The following is a 15,439-nucleotide window of genomic DNA, read 5'->3' on the forward strand; positions in this document are numbered from 1 at the left end:
ATTATAATCTAAATTATTGTCTCCAGATTTCATTGAAAATAATTTTGCAGTTGTAGTTGTGTAAGTTTTATGTTCCTGTATATCATGAGCAAACACAAAGTCACAAATTTGTTTTCTGTTTTTTAATATACAGCTCTTGTGGGCCCAACCTTCTAATGCCACCTGCCACGACCATGAACAGAAAACAAAAGGGAATGACCCGGAGTGAGGCAGACTGGTTTATTTGACTTGGAGGGGCTAATTTGGATTAGGAAGGATTTGCGTCCCTGCTGTGAGTCTGGGCCTGTTTGTGAAGCGAATTGCGGAAAGCTGATCTGATGCACAAGATTCGCTGTTTGCCTCTCGATGAGATAACGCGACACGCCTGGGGAATATAGGGGGAAAATCACATTTAAACCAGTCCATTGAACTGCGGCAGTAAACATTGAGGATTCAGACCCAGACAGAGTCAAGATAGCAGCCTCAAAGAAATATTTGCAGATTGTTGGTATCGCCAAGCACATATTGCACTCAAGTTTTCCAAGCAGAACACGCTGCAATTTAAATGTTTGTCCAATTTAGTGAACATAAAAGCTTTTTTAGATGTAACGTGAGATCTGTAGTGAAGGGAGACTATAAGAATATTTATAAGGGGTCGTTAACACAGATCGTGTTTTTACATCTGTCTGTCCTGTCTTTTACTTGTTTTTTTATGTAAACATGCACTTGACTGTATCTGTGTTGAGGCAATTCATTGAAAAAAATATATATTTTTAGTGGGGCAAAATGGAAGTTTTTGCCTATGATTTTGTAGCAGAACTACTGGTCAAAAAATAACCTTAGCAAGGTGTTAGAGTCATGATTTTATTTTTACACAGAGATAGGTAGGTCTAATACTAAAATCAGTTGACTTCAGTATGCCTTGTTGCATTAAATGTCAATGCAAATGCAGAAAGAATTAGCATGTAGGATTGACAATGTGAAACAGGAAATAAAGTTTCTGGGACATGTCATCAGACCAAACAGTAAATCCATCTGTGACAAACGTGTACAGGCCATAAAAGATGTGCCAAAACCAATTACGAAAAAACAATTATTGTCATTTTTAGGCATGTGTGCTTATTGTCGTACATTTATTCCTAATTAAGCCATTCTTGAACAGCCTTTGCAAGCCCTGATGACAGGGAAAGGGCTGAGGTCATGTGACAAGCTTGTTTGGACAAGCGAAGGCGAAGAGGCATTTCCTAACATGAAAGTGCAAATGGCTCTGGCTCCCACTTTGGGTCTGCCAGATGTAAACAAATCGTTTGTTCAGATGGTTGATGAGAAAAATGGGTTTATGACTTCTGTTCTTTTGCAGACTCACGGAGACAGACTGCTGGCATATTTTTCAACTAAACTTGATGCAGTAGCAGCAGGTCTACCACACTGTTTGAGGGCTGTGGCGGCTGCTGAACTGGCAGTACTGGCATCCAGGGAATTTGTGGGGTATTCTGATTTAACTTTGATGGTTCCACACGCAGTCTCCATGATTTTGCAAGAACAGAGAACGTCACATTTATCTACAGCCTGATGGCTGAGGTACCACACAATTTTATTGGACATGCCAAACATAACTGTTAAAAGATGCACAACTTTGAATCCTGCCACACTCCTCCCCACAGAGGAGGATGGCGAGGGACATCACTGTTGTCTGTCAGCGCTTGAACAGGTGTCCAGATCTATTAGACATGCTATTAGACAATTGTGACAATATCCTCTTTGTGGATGGGCCAGCTTCCAAAGATCCACAAACAGGAAAGAATAAGGTTGGTTACGCAATAACCACTGAATTTGAGGTCGTGACATCTGGCAAACTGCCATCAAATTATTCAGCTCAGGCAGCTGAACTGGTTGCTTTAACAGAAGCATGTGAACTTATGGCAGACAATTTACACAGATTAGCATTATGCCTTTGGGGTAACACACGATTTTGGTGCTTTATGGAAGCACAGAACATTTTTGAAGTCAGATGGTCGTCCAATATTAAATGCATCTCTTGTGTCTGAGCTTTTGGAGGCCATTCTTTTACCGGATTTGCAAGTGCGCAGTGCATACTAACGATAACAGTTCAGTCTCAACAGGAAACGCACGAGCAGACGTGGCAGCGAAGGCCGCGGCAGCGATGGAGACAAAAGAGACTAAGTGTGCTTTGATATCTGACAATAACCTCAACATTTCTTCTTGTTTACAGAGCATGCAAACTTTTTCCACAGGCAAGGAGAAAACCTGGTGGAAGGCAGCTGGCTGTAGCTTTAAGGAGAATGTGTGGATGAGCTGTGATGGCATGCCTTGTTTACCCAAACACTTCTTTCCTCATTATGGAAAGTTGATACATGGGTTAGACCATGTATCAAAACGGGAATGGTTGTGCAAATGAAAGAATTGTGGTTTGCTGAAATTTTTTGCAAAAGATGTGTCATTTGTAACACACATAATGTGGCAAGAGGGATAAAAACACCTATAGTATCTCAACCACCATCAGGGGGGCCTTTTGAGTATCTGATGATGGATTTCATCGAGTTAACCCCTTGTGGGAAACAGAAATACTGCCTGGTGATGGTTGACATGTGGTCCAAATGGGTTGAGGCCTTCCCAACCTCGAAACAAGACTCGGCAGCAGTAGCGAAAGCTCTTTTAACTGAGATTGTTCTGAGATGGGGAATTCCAAGAAAAATCAGCTTGGACAATGGGACACACTTTGTCAATAAGCAATAAAGCAGGTGGGTCAGTTTTTGGGAAATGACATGAGAATGCACTGCTGTTACCACGCCGCCAGTGGAGGCGCTGTTGAGAGGGAGAATCAAACAATCAAGAACAAATTGGCTAAGTGCTGTGAGGAAACTGGGCTCACATGGGTTAAAGCACTCCCAATTGTGTTGATGTACACCAGAATGAGAAAAGGAGTCAAAACAAATTTAACTCCTTTGTAATACTTTTTGGTAGACCGCCATTCATGGGAATAGAGGGGGGTAGACAGAGGCTGCCATCAACAGATCTGTGTGAGAATGACATGTTGAATTATTGCAAAGAAATGTCTTCTCTGTTGTCCAATGTTTGTGTTCAGGTGAAAGCTGCTCCTGCATAAAATCAGGCCTGGCGATTTTGTTGTGATTCGTGACCTGAAGAGAAAGAGCTGGCAGGCGAAAAGGTGGCTGGCACCATTCCAAGTGCTACTAACGACTCACACGCCAGTGAAGGTCGCAGAGAGAGCTACGTGGGTTCATGCCAACCATTGCAGGAAAGTTCTGCCCACATCGCAGCAGAATCAGCAACAGGAAGAGATTGTTCCGAGTGAATGTCAATAAACACCAAGATCAAGTTTGAACACCAAGTTCCACTATCAGTGGAAGAGCAAGGCCAACCACAGAGAATAACACAGCCAGTGTGCAGAGTGAACCCCATCGTGTGGTCACAAGCAGTAATCATCGTGAAAAGGTACAAACTGAAAATAATTCAAGGAATATTAACAACAGACCCCTGCATTCTAGCTGTGTGTGTTTAAGAGGAGCCAGATACAAGAAGAAGAGGCAGGCAGCCCTAGTTGTGGAAACAGCATCCGGCTGGGCACCGTTAATCAGCAAAACAGATAAGACTCTGAGTGCGTCAAAGACTGAACTCCTTCACACATTCTGGTCACACAGCTGCAGTACTGATCTAGCTAACAGAAGAAATGGAGCATCCGAGACCGTGGCACCCATTCAGAGTGCCGGGAATGTGTGGTCTGGGTAAGAGTATGTGCATAATGACTTTGCTTGCAGTGACAATTTGTATGATAATACTGCACCTTACCGAGGGCCTGAGAGTGTTATCAACAGAAAACCACACTAACTGGACTGAGACAACTGTGCCAAACAATACCATCCGACGTGTCAAGAGAAACGCATTTATGTTCATGGAGCCAACGCGTGGCCTGGAAGGAGAAATCATCACGATTCAGGAAGGAACAAATGTGACTTTCAACTGCAACCCGTTTCAAAAGAACTGTCCGAACTGTGAGGGACGCAGCGAAGAGAATGCACCTTTCTATGTCTGCAGAGATCCATGCAAGTGGGGCAACGTGAAAGCGTACTACTATGACTACAAGAAGGGAAAAAAGAAATGTTTAAATTTTGCCTGGGATTTACCAAAGCACTATGCAGCAAATGTGGGGTGGTCATTGTTCTTAGGGGTGGGTACAACGGTAACAATTAATACGATAAATGGGCTAGCATGGACAGTATTAGCAATAGCTAATAGCACAGAAAATGCTTTGACAATGATAAATGATGAAATGAAACAGTTAAGAGATGCTGTCATTCAAAACAGGTTGGTTCTTGATATGTTAACTGCAGAGAAAGGGGGAGTTTGCAAAATGTTGGGAATGTCTTGTTTCAATATTCCAGATTACAGCGACAACATCACGAATGTAATTGAACACATGAGAAAAGCCGTACAGGAGCCAGAACATGTTGAGAGTACATGGTTTACTTGGTTTATGAATCTCTGGGGAGGATGGGGGTATTGGCTGATTCAAACTGTGTTACCAATTGCAGTGATAGGACTGTTGATATTGTTATGTTTACCATGCATTATAACGTGTGTTTCCAGCTCAGTACAGAGACTGGTTAAAGCAGGGATGTCTGTTCAAATGGTAAAAATGACAGTATATCCAGAGGATGATGAACACAAATATGATGATACAAGAAGCGAGAGCTACTGTGAAATGTGTTAAAATGAGGTGTGTGTTTTCTTTCTGAGAATGTTTTGATATGTAAAGAGGGTTATAAGCAGCGGTCATCAGTGTTACGAGATAACGTACAAGGAGAGGGTTTGAAATGAGGGACTTTTATTCTTTGTATTTTTATAGCCTGCTGACATAACCAAAATGTTAAATTGATGTGTTTTTCCTACTTAATCCGTACACTATTCCTTTTTTATACTGAGGTGACTGAGGGTCTGATTTTATGTCAGAAGTGCAGTAACAGTGTTTACTCATTTAGCCCGGCTTCAGATAAAGTCTTTACTTGCTTGCTAATACTTAAGGGGACTATCCCCACAAAAAAACAGCCTAAGCTTTTTATTTTTCCAAACGTTATTTTACAAATGTTTAAGAGAGTGATCATTTATGCGAAAATCAGAGAGGAAGAGTGTAAGTGTGATGATATGACTTAAAATTTGTCTTATTGTTTATTATTGTGATTGAGTAATCTGAATGATAAAAAGCGGGGAATTGTTGTAGAAATTTTGATACTCATTGATCAGTGATAGTCATTGCAAGGGAATGCCTCTGTGTCTGAGGAATGCAGAGGGGGAGGATCTGCTTCTGTTAAGAAACCTTGGGATAAAAGAGTATAAAATACAAGTCAGCCCTCCCCTTCAGCGTCTCACTCATGGCACAGATTAACTCCTGTGTAATGACTGGGTCCTTCTTGCAAGAATAAATTATTTTAAAAGACTGTTTGATTCAGAGTGTCTCTTACGCAGTGATAATGGTTGGTTAATAATTTTTTTGCCACAACACCCCATAAGTTAATAATTAGTCAATTGAAAAATAACTACCTAAGGCTCTAACTTTACCTTTACTTTACCTAGTCACTTCAAAATAAAAACTATATTTTTTTACTCTAAATAAATGACTGTGTTCACATATCCCCATTAACAAATAGACATAAATACGTTTAATATCAAATATGATAGAATGTCACAGATCACTATTTTCCAATGAGAAAAACTGTTTTGATGAAATAAATCTCAAAAATGTTGATAATTCAGATCAAATATCAAGATTAAGGGAAGCACAGGCATTCAATAAAGATGTTGAGATGGTATTTAGTGCCATCTATGATCAAGAGAAAAAGTTAAGGTGGTGTCATGTTTGTGACCTAAAAAAAATCCCTTCAATAAACACCAATTTATGACAAGTATAGTAGAGTTTCCTGTCTTTCCATCATGTTAATCTCCGTTACTCATGATACAGTCGTGTCTCAGCTTACAAATATGTCAACGGAGTCCGCATGAGTCAGCCTCAAAGGGATTTTTGATGCAAACATGACCAGAAAAGCCGGTGACAGCTTTTTTTCCTGACAAAACTTTGCTGCGGGTATTGAAAAGCTTTATCATCAAAGCACAAAGTTTCATTCTTCATCCAGAGTTAAAGATCCAAGGACATTTAGATGGTCAGACCTTTCCTTTTCCTTTTTACAAGCATTATACAATAGGGAGAGCTGTTTAAACACTTGCATGAGGCAAAAAAAAAAAGGAATTGGGCCAATACGCAATCACCCTAGAAATCGCATAGCCAGGGATGGACTGGGAAGAGAAATCGGCCCAGGATTTTAAATAGCAACTAGTCCAAAAGTTGTTGTTGGGGGTGGGGGGGTGTGCTTGCTGTCTTTTTCTGCATATCGCGGTGCCGTTTTGAGGTCCGTTCTGCATAACGCGGCAGCTCATATTTGCCCATTCGGCCATTTTCGCGGCTGACCCACTGGCCCGCTCGGTTCTCCCGATAGCCATTCCGCCCCTGATCGGCCCCAAAGCGCGTCAGCCCACTTAAAAAATGCCAGGTATGCAAGATTACCAGTCCGCATTGCAACGCCCAAGAAACCTCCGCAACACCCTCACATCATTACAGCGACTTTTGTAAGAGTAAGCAGCCCTTGTTTTTCCTCAAGGAAATATAAAAATCAAGTTAAACATGATACTGTCATTGTTGCTCTGATTTGCATTGTCATTTAAAGTATCGTATGGTAAAGGTATCCTGGGACCTGAAAATGACAGTGTGTCCTTGTGCTGTGTGTGAATTATAGGATCAGATAACATAATAAATGTTTAATTCAGGGCTCTGAGATGGGAATTCATGCCGTTCAGACAAAATATTTTCTTGCGCTAAAAGAATTAGACATATCGCAACGAGAACAGAACACAGATATCTCAAGACAACAAACTTTTTTAAAAAGTTGACATTTTTTAACCTGGCACAACATCTTAAAATGCGGCACTCCTGCATGACATTCAATGACACCCATCTAGTGACATAGAAAAACAATTTAAAAATGCAGCAGAACGATGCAAAACTGTATTCAGTATGAACGTCCCCTTAGACTATACTAGGTCTTTGTAGGTCAGTCCTTTTATGCAGTACCTTTTGAGCTTTCGAAAAAATTAATATGCTTGCTTTTTACTTCAAGGAAATATTTATATAAAAGTTTTCACCAGGCTTTCAGAGATATTCTCTAGAAATATTCTCTAGTCAAGCTCAGACACTTAAATTGTATTAATTAAAACTTAATTAATTACCCAATAGCAAAATAAAATGAACAGGATTTAAAAATTTGAAGTTAGCTATTACTCAGTGAGGGATTGACAGTTAACGAACATTGATAGAGGGTAGAGACACATGGGGTAACCTTAGTCTCGGATTGACGGTCTCAGAAGCAGAGGCATCTGAGATTTGTCCACCGCCACCTGGATAGAGGCGAGTCACTATACCACCACGAGGACTTTAAATGCATTGGGAATTCCAAATTCAAGAAAAAAGTTAATTCTCAAAACTTAAACATGCATGTTAACATGATTTTAGTGTAATTAAATCACTACACTAGCTGCAGCTAGTGAAAAAGAAATATGCTAAGTATACTTGAAGCCAGACTAATTATCAGTATGCTTCAAGTGTGTTGATGATTAGTTAACTTGAAGTGTGCTATTTTGGAATAACTAATTTTGTACTAAGTATATGTTAGTTGTAATTAAATTGTAGTAAAGCATAACTTTAAGTGTATTTAGTGTACTTTTGTGTGCTAAATTGGAACAACTTCAATACTTAGTATACTTTAAGTACATGCCTGTGTAGGGTAATTACATGCTTGATTAGTGATATTAAAGTGTACTTTGTTTTACAAGTACATTACAAATTAATTGCGAGTGTCTTCGAAACATACAAGCAATATACCAGAAGTGTAATATATTTGAGTAAAAAGTATATGCTCAGTGACACCTTTGGCTTATTCCAAATACTACAAATTGCACACTTTGTCTTCAGTAACAAACTGTTATTACTTAGCTATACTTTGTACAATATAATTTAAACATTACATCGTCTTACACAAGACAGTATTTTAAATGAGTTACCTGCATACTGAAGGCTGAATTTCTTGGGGGACTTTTTTACCCAATGCACTTGTTTTCAAGGCAATTACAATAAATAACATATAACTTAAACAACAGACCGTGTTTATTTAAATATCACATGGTTTTATAATTGTAAAACATAACAAAATGTACCAACTGTAGCTACCTCACAACCGTCGGAAGGATCGGGTTACATCCGCAACAGAGACGGAGAGTGAACCAACCTCTGTGGCGTCGGGCGCGAGTGCTCTCTCCACGAGGGTGGTGTTGTTGTCCTCGAAATGAGCATAAAATGCATTGAGGCAGCGGTGTTCATGGTGGAGTTTTTATTCCCTTTGTAGATGATGTAAATTGCCTGCCACATACTTCTAGCGTTGGTGGTGTTGAACTGTCCTTCAATTTTGTGCCTGTGCTGGCGTTTGGCTGCACTGATAGAGTTACAGAGGGCATAACTAGCTTATTTATGCTCCTCCGCGTTCCCGGAATTAAAAGCGGAGGTCCATGCATTAAATGCCGTGCGAACATCACCGTTAACACATGGTTTCTGGTTGGGGTAGATCCGTATCGTTTTGGTTGGCACTACACACTTCCTACACTATCAGCGTAAACCTAGATGTCGTCATCCGTAAAGCCACAGGTCCAGAAATCAACCACATCATCAGAGCGTGCGCGAACCAACTGGCTGGTGATTTACGGACATTTTCAACCTGTCCCTCTTCCTGTCTGTAGTCCCCACATGCTTCAAAACGTCAAGCATTGTGCCTATACTGAAGCAAGCCAAAATCACTTGCCTAAGTGACTGGCATCCTCTTGATCTGACCCCCATCATCAGCAAATGCTTTGAGAGGTTAATCAGAGATCACATCTGCTCGGTGCTGCCCACCTCTCTGGACCCATTGCAGTTTGCCTACCGCAACAACCGCTCCACTGATGATGCCATTGCATTTACAATACACACTGCTCTCTCCCACCTGGAAAAAAGGAACACAAATGTGAGAATGTTGTTTGTAGACTACAGCATTCAACACCACAGTGCCCTCCAAGCTTGATGAGAAACTCCAGGCTCTGGGCTTAAACAGCTCGCAGTGCAGCTGGATCCTGGTCTTCCTGTTAGGCAGATGTCAGGTGGTTAGAATGGGCAGTAACATCTCCTCATCACTGACCCTCAACACTGGAGCCCTGCAGGGCTGTGTTCTCAGCCCACTCCTGTATTCAGTATACACACATGACTGTGTGGCAACACACAGCTCCAATGCCATCATTAAGTTTGCTGATGATACGACGGTGGTAAGTCTGATCACTGACAATGATGAAACAGCCTATAGAGAGGAGGTGCACACACTGACATGCTGGTGTCAGGAGCACAACCTCTTCCTCAATGTCAGCAAGACCAAGGATCTTGTAGTGGACTTCAGGAGGAAAGACAGAGAACACAGCCCCATCACCATTAATGGAGCACCAGTGGACAGAGTCAACAGTTTCAAGTTCCTCGGTGTCCACATTACTGAGGAACTCACATGGTCCGTCCACACTGAGGCCGTTGTGAAGAAGGCTCACCAGCGCCTCTTCTTCCTGAGACGGCTGAGGAAGTTTGGAATGAACCACTACATCCTCACACGGTTCTACACCAGCACTGTAGAGAGCATCCTGACTGGCTGCATCACCGCCTGGTACGGCAATAGCACCGCCCACAACCGCAAAGCCCTGCAAAGGGTGGTGTGAACTGCCAGACACATCATCAGAGGTGAGCTTCCCTCCCTCTAGGACATATATAACAGGCGGTGTGTGAAAAAAGCTCAGAGGATCATCAGAGACTCCAGCCACCCGAGTCATGGTCTGCTCTCACTGCTACCATCAGGCAGGCGGTATCGCAGCATCAGGACCCGCACCAGCCAACTACATGACAGCTTCTTCCCCTCAAGGCTTTTGAACATTTGATCTCTCACGATCAATAATCAGCGCTGCACTTTATTGATCTATTATCTCACACTGGACTGTCAAATATATTCTCCACAATATAACTTCTGTACATATATTTTTTATATACACTCTTATTATTTTTTTTATTGTATGTGTATTCTATATTGTGTGTATTGTTTACTGTACATTTTATATTATTATTGTGTTGTGTAAGTATGTGTACATTTGATATGTAAATTGTGTAGTGTAAATATGTTGTTTATTGTAACTGGAATATGTTTCGTCACTGTCATGACTGCTATGTTGCACGGAACTGCACACAAGACTTTCACCTACTGTTGCACTGGTTTACATGGTAGTGTGACAATAAAGTGATTTGATACCATCCAATGACAGACATGAGGCACGTGGTCATGGTTAAAAGATTGGGTTTAATCCATCCAAAACAACCGGTGAGAACTGGGTTAAAGGAAAAAATAACAAGGAATAAAATAAATAAAAGCATGTGTGAATGTCCTTTGTCTACATTTGAAGCCCCACATGGCTATACAATAGTCAGAATACACAGTATATCACAGTATCAGGCAGCATAACGTTTCACCGTATAATTTGTAACTTGCCTTTAAAGCAATAATTCAATTAGAAACATACAGAAACATAGTATATAAAATTATTCACTTACAAAACATTTATGCACTAAAGATTCCATACACAGTGTGTAAAATTATTGCACTTCAACATGCCAAAATAAATCACCACTGTGATATTAATCTAATTTACTATTGCAACCTTTACAAAATGAACTTTAATCAAAACATAGGCTGCCTGTCTCTTATGAGGGGCTAAATCTTCCTTTATTTTTCTCCTCGTCTTCTTTCTTCAAGGTTTGTCTGCTTACATGTTTATTACTTTGTGTAGCTATCACTGATTTAGATTCTGTCGTCTTTTTTGGCGCTTCGCTCAACAGGTGTATTCTTAATTAGTTACGGGCGGAACACTAGCGCCGCAATGAATAGTTCTGCCTCCAAACGTCTAGGTTACAAATGTAACCTCCGTTCCCCGATGGAGGGAACGAGACGTTGTGTCGGAGAAGCGACACTAGGGGTCTCTCTTGAGCCACCGGATATACCTCTGATCTATGAAAAAAGGCCAATGAGAAGTTGGCAGCTAGTATTTGCATACCCCGCCCCAGGACATACGGGTACAAAGGCGAGGCAAATACTAGAGTAATGGTCCGGCCACTACAGCGGCTCGGCTCAGCGACGTGGCCAGGAAGGACACAACATCTCGTTCCCTCCATCAGGGAACGGAGGTTACATTCGTAACCTAGACGTTCCCCTTCTGTCGCTCTCTCCACGTTGTGTCGGAGAAGCGACACTAGGGGTCCAATTTAAATTACGCCATGTGCTGAGCCGTGTACGTGGTCTGACACAGGAGCGGGCAGGTGTTTTTCACGTGCCGGACGACCAGCTGTATCAGACAACACGTACCCTTCCCCAATGCCCCACAAAAGTCCCCCACAATCCTTTTGGTTACCCTGACAGGGGAACAAGGCGACGCTTGCCAACCTGGGAATGGGCCAAGCCTGGCTGGGCCTCTTTTCTCTCTATGTTTCTCGCATAGTGCAATAGACAGCCGGGGCCCTTACACGCACTGAGGGAAGGGGGTCTTACCCAATTTCCTATTCTTTCAGGGGGAAAAGACCCTGCGGAGACCACCCCAACCCAGCTGGGGAGGTAAGGTGGTGAATACATCACATGTGTTTTTAGGCGACACGTGGAAGTGGTCGAGGGGGGCCTCAGCAAGGGGGGAGTTGCTACACACTGTGACCGAAGGGCAGCCGGAACTTACCCAAAGAAAACGCGGGTCCGCTCATAAGTGGACCGTATCGTGGAAAATACACACAGGGGGAGTCCGCGTAGGAGTCCTCACACTGTGGAGCACCTATTCCAGTACAGGGTAGATTTGAGTACCCGCAGTGGATTGGGTCGGCAAGTTCCTCCGCCGAACCCATGAGGGCTAGGGAGGAATCAACCAGGGAATTGACCAGTTTTACCTCAAGCGAGGGAAAGGGCGTATATGCAAGCGATTCACCCGGTCAGCCCATCAGCGTGTTACCGAGTTCTACTGGCTCGGACCTGAGAAAACACGGGATGAAACTGACTCAACCCTGAGATTATAGTATCTCGTAAAGGTGTTGGGTGTCGCCCAACCCACTGCTCTACAAATGTCTGCCAGGGAGGTACCCCTGGCCAGTGCCCACGAGGACGCAACGCTCCTTGTCGAGTGAGCTCAGACCCGCAAAGGGGGGGGGCACGGCCTGAGTGTGATAAGCCAGTGAAATGGCATCTACTACCCAGTGGGAAAGCCTCTGTTTGGAGACAGCGTTTCCTTTCCGCTGTCCCCCAAAGCATACAAAGAGCTGCTCAGAGTGTCTAAAGCTCTGCGTGTGGTCCAGATAGGTACGCAAAGCACGTACCGGACACAGCAACGACGGGGCTGGGTCTGCCTCCTCCCGGGGCAGTGCTTGCAGGTTCACTACCTGGTCTCTGAAGGGCGTGGTAGGAACCTTGGGCACGTAGCCCGGTCACAGTCTTAGGATCACATGAGTGTCTGCCGAACCGAACTCCAGGCAAGTGTCGCTGACAGAGAATGCTTGTAGGTCCCTGACCCTCTTGATGGAGGCGAGCGCGATCAGCAGGGCAGTCTTAAGAGAAAGGACCCTGAGTCCAACTGATTCTAGCGGCTTAAAGGGAGGTCTCTGGAGGCCCGCGAGGACTACCGAGAGGTCCCAGGAGGGGAACAGGCTTGGCTGGGAGGGATTTAACCTCCGGGCGCCTCTTAGGAACCTGATGATAAAGTCGTGGTTACCAAGGGACTTGCCATCTACTGCGTCGTGGTGGGCCACGATAGCAGCAACATACACCTTCGAGGTGGACGGGGATAGCCTCCCCTCCAACCTCTCCTGCAGGAATAGGAGCACTGACCTAACTGCGCACCTCTGTGGGTCTTCAGCCCGGGAAGAACACCAATTTGCAAACAAGCGCCACTTCAGGGTGTAGGGCTGCCTGGTGGAAGGGGCTCTGGTTTGGTTGATCGTGTCTACGACAGTAGGTGGTAGGCCAGCTAGATCTTCTGCGTCCCGTCCAGGGACCAGACGTGGAGTTTCCAGAGGTCTGGATGCGGATGCCAGAGCGTGCCCTGCCCCTGAGAAAGAAGGTCATTCCTCAGGGGAATTCGCCAGGGAGGGGCTGTAGCGAGGTGTACGAGGTCCGAGAACCAGGCCCGGTTGGGCCAGTATGGAGCCACTAGTGTGACTTGCTCCTCGTCCTCCCTGACCTTGCACAGCACCTGTGCAAGAAGGCTCACGGGGGGAAATGAGTACTTGCGCAGCCCCGTGGGCCAGCTGTGTGCCAGCGCGTCTGCCCCGAGGGGAGCCTCTGTCCGGCCATACCAGAGCGGGCAGTGGGAGGTCTCTCGGGAGGCAAGCAGGTCTACCTGGGTGACCTGAGTCACTGCTGGCTCCAAAGGAGGAGACAACGGGTGAGTCGTGACATGTGGCGGGAGCGTACGCCACCTTGGCGATTTATGTACGCTACCGCAGTGGTGCTGTCTGACCTGATTAGGACGTGTTTGTCTCGATTTAATGTGAGAAACTGTCGCAGGGCAAAGAAAACAGTCAACAACTCTAGGCAATTGATATGCCAGCGCAGCGGGGCCCCTCTCCAAAGGCCCGCAGCTGCGTGCCCATTGCAAACGGCACCCCAACCCGATTTGGAGGCGTCGGTAGTGACCAGAACGCGTCGGGACACCTGCTGCAGGAAAGCAGAGGTCTGTCCAGGGTTTGAGTGTTTGGCGGCATGCGGGGGTGATTATCACACGGTGCGTGCCGTGGCGCCGTGCTCGTCTCGGGACTCGAGTCTGAAGCCAGTGCTGAAGCAGTCTCATATGCATCAACCCCAGCGGCGTGACTGCGACGGAGGATGCTATATGCCCCAGGAGCCTCTGGAAGAGTTTTAGAGGGGCCGTTGTGCCTGGCTTGAACTTTGCGAGGCATTTCAGCACCGACTGTGCACGCTCGTTGGTGAGATGTGCAGACATTGAGACTGAGTCTAACTCCATGCCGAGAAAGGAGATGCTCTGAACCGGAGTGAGCTTGCTCCTTTCTCGGTTGACCTGAAGCCCCAAGCGGCTGAGGTGTTTGAGTATCTGGTCTCTGTGAGCGCATAGTAAAACTCAGGAGTGGGCCAGTATGAGGCAGTCGTCGAGGTAGTTGAGTATGCGGATGCCGGCTTTTCGGAGCAGGGCAAGGGCTGCCTCTGGAACTTCCGTGAAGACGCGAGGGGACAGAGACATGCCGAAGGGGAGGACTTTGTACTGAAACGCCTGGCCGTCGAACGCGAACCGTAGGAAGGGTTGGTGTTGCGGCAGAATTGAGACGTGGAAGTATGCGTCCTTCAGGTCTACCGCTGCGAACCAATCTAGGTGCCGGACGCATGTTAAGATACACCTTTGCGTGGGCATTTTCAACGGGAGTTTGAGCAGTGCTCGGTTGAAAAAACTCGCAAGTCCAAGATTGGTCGTAAGCTGCCGCTTTTCTCGTGTACAACGAAGTAAGGGCTGTAGAGACCCTTCTCCATTTCGGTTGGGGGGACAGGCCCTATCACGTCTTTGCGCAGGGATTTGGCATGAGAACGGCATTTGCGGGCCAGGTGACCCAGAGACAAAAAAGGAAATAGCTCTATTATTGAGAATGTGAGTACCGCAGCCCCCGTTAGGGGGAGCGGCAAATGAAATTAATTCAACAAAAGATTCTCCTCCCGGCCCCCCACCGGGGAACGGAGAGGTCTTACCAGCTCCGGAGCTAACATCTCGGTCTCTGAGTCGGTCATCTCAGGAGCGCCTGGGAGCCTTCCGGGTCCTCGAGGGGGTCCGTGAGATGAGGGGGCATCCATCTTCTGCGGGGAGCTCGACGCCGGGGCTGAGAGCTGAGCCCATGTTTGTTGAGGCGGAGCACCGCTTTTCTTTCTTTCTTGAAAGCCGCAGGAGGACGCCCTCGGCGAGCAGACAGGGCATGGTCCCTGGCGGCAGGTGTTTGCGGCAGGGCAGGATGTGTGAGTAGCCTCCATCTGTTTCTTCACCACTGAGGACTGCTGGGTGGAGTCGTCAGGTGGTGTGGCCGAATGGACAGAGCTGGGAGACGGGAGAGTTTGAGAAAGCGTGCTTTGTCTACCTCCTCTAATGCGACCAGGTCCAGTCCATGCATTTCCGGACCACGAGGGTGGCCATCGCCTGTTCGAGTGCAGTTCCTGCGGCACGTCAAGAACAGGACTACCCAAGTGCAAATTTTGGAGTGCCTTGGCCCAGTGGACTTGCAGGAGGGGGCCATGGC

Source organism: Xyrauchen texanus, chromosome 11 (assembly GCF_025860055.1).
Source record: "Xyrauchen texanus isolate HMW12.3.18 chromosome 11, RBS_HiC_50CHRs, whole genome shotgun sequence".
In the NCBI taxonomy this organism is placed as follows: Eukaryota; Metazoa; Chordata; class Actinopteri; order Cypriniformes; family Catostomidae; genus Xyrauchen; species Xyrauchen texanus.